Raw genomic sequence first — 2,143 nt, forward strand, 5'->3', positions numbered from 1 at the left:
CGCTCCCCCCACTGCCAACACTCTGGGATAGATCCGCTCTCCCCACTGCCAACACTCTGGGATAGAGACACTCCCCCTACTGCCAACACTGTGGGATAGAGACGCTCCCCCCACTGCCGACACTCTGGGATAGAGCCGCTCCCCCTGCTGCTGACCCTTCGGGAAGAAATCGCTCCCCACATTGCCAACACTCCGGGGAGGAACTGCTTTTATGCAATGGTGACATTTTTCATCATACTTCCTTAAGACATCTGGCCCTTGAAGTTTAATTGAAGCCCTATCTTTGTTGAATTAGTTGCTACAAATGTACCAATGAAAAGTTTTAAGTCTTCATTGACTTGTGTTACAGTCTGTGACCAATAGTCAAATATTGTTCCAAAAATAATGCAAACGTATCCTCTCTGGTCACAGTGGTAATGTGTAGGCCTTTGGACATCATTCTACTTTCAGTACCTGGCTTTCTGGCTTGTGTTCTCAGTTGTAACTGCTTCTTCTGTTTTTCATCTTCATTCTCTCTCCCACCTTCAATCCTTCTCAGGTTTGTGGAAGCTACAGAAAAACAATCTCTCCCTGTGTAAGAGCTTGTGGACAGGCTTATAATTATGTCAGTGCTTGGCTGGCTTTTGAAACCATTTGGTTTTCCAACTTATAAATGTAGTGGATGATTTTCTTTGAAATACTTGAAGGGCAATTACTTCCCTGAGGTTCTTGCGTATGGTCTCTTCTTTAATGCCTCCATTGATGATGAAATATAAGTTGTTTTACCCAAAGTGCACATAGGTCTGTTCAGGCTACTTTTGGAGGTTACAAAATTTCTGCCTAAAAGCTTCTGGGAAAAACACATTAGCACCAAGAATAGTGCTTTTGGCTATTTCATAATCTGTAGAGGTCTCCTCAGAAAGCAATCAACAAACTTCATTTATATTGAACTTGATGTGAATTTTCATTAGCTGTTCCTATGGGGGAGTTCCTAGAGGTCGCTATCAGGACACTTGCTTTTGCTGGTATATAGAAACAATCTAGATTTTCATTGGAGGGGTTAGTTTCAAAGTTTGTGGATGGTACAAAACTTGAAAGAATTGCAAACTAATGATGGCGACAATGTAAAATTTCAAAATGACATTGATTAGTTGGTGCAGCAGGCACATCAGTGGCAAATGAAGTTCTATGAGAAGTATGAGTTGATACGCTTCTGAACAGATGGCTTGGATAGACGTATAAACCAAAGGGTACTATTTTTAAGACTGTAAAGGAGCAGAGAGACTTGGCTGTGCGTGTGCATAAGTCATTAAATATGGTAGGAGAGAGCTGTTCATAAAGTCTACAGTGCTCTGAAATTCATTAATAGGGGCAAAGAGAACCAGAGCAGGGAGTATCTAAAGAGCAGTGTTGTTCTGGAAATCACACTTTAGGAAAGTTGTAAATGCATTGGAGGGGATGCAGAAAAGTGTTACAGTAATAGTTCCTGGGCTGAGACACTTCAGTAACAAGGATAGACTGGAGAAGTTGAGACAGTTTTCCTTGGAGGTGCAAAGGTTGAGGGGATATTTAATAGAAGTTTTCAAAATCATGAGGGGTCTGGATAAAGTAGATGGGGAGAAACTGTCCCTGCTCCCATCTCTTTTTGATTCTATTCTTCTACAAATGCAGTTGCATTTTCGTGAAATAACTCTTACCAATGTTTTTATCATGAGAATAACAATGTAAAATCAGTTTTGAACAGTAAAATCTTGGGATGAACCGAGGATTAGAGGGATCTTTGTGTACAAATCCACAGCCCTTTAAGTTAAAGATCACCCAATACCGGTTATAGTCCAACAGGTTTATGTGGAAGCACTGCTCCTTTAAGGTAGCTGGACAGGTACACAAAGTGCTTAAGAAGGCATATAGAATAGAACATAGAACATAGAACAATACAGCGCAGAACAGGCCCTTCGATCCTTGATGTTGCGCCGACCTGTGAACTATTAGTGGGCGGCATGGTGGCACAGTGGTTAGCACTGCTGCCTCACAGCGCCTGAGACCCCGGTTCAATTCCCGCCTCAGGCGACTGACTGTGTGGAGTTTGCACATTCTCCCCGTGTCTGCGTGGGTTTCCTCCGGGTGCTCCGGTTTCCTCCCACAGTCCAAAGATGTGCAGGTC

This window comes from Chiloscyllium plagiosum, chromosome 4 (genome assembly GCF_004010195.1).
Source record: "Chiloscyllium plagiosum isolate BGI_BamShark_2017 chromosome 4, ASM401019v2, whole genome shotgun sequence".
NCBI lineage: Eukaryota > Metazoa > Chordata > Chondrichthyes > Orectolobiformes > Hemiscylliidae > Chiloscyllium > Chiloscyllium plagiosum.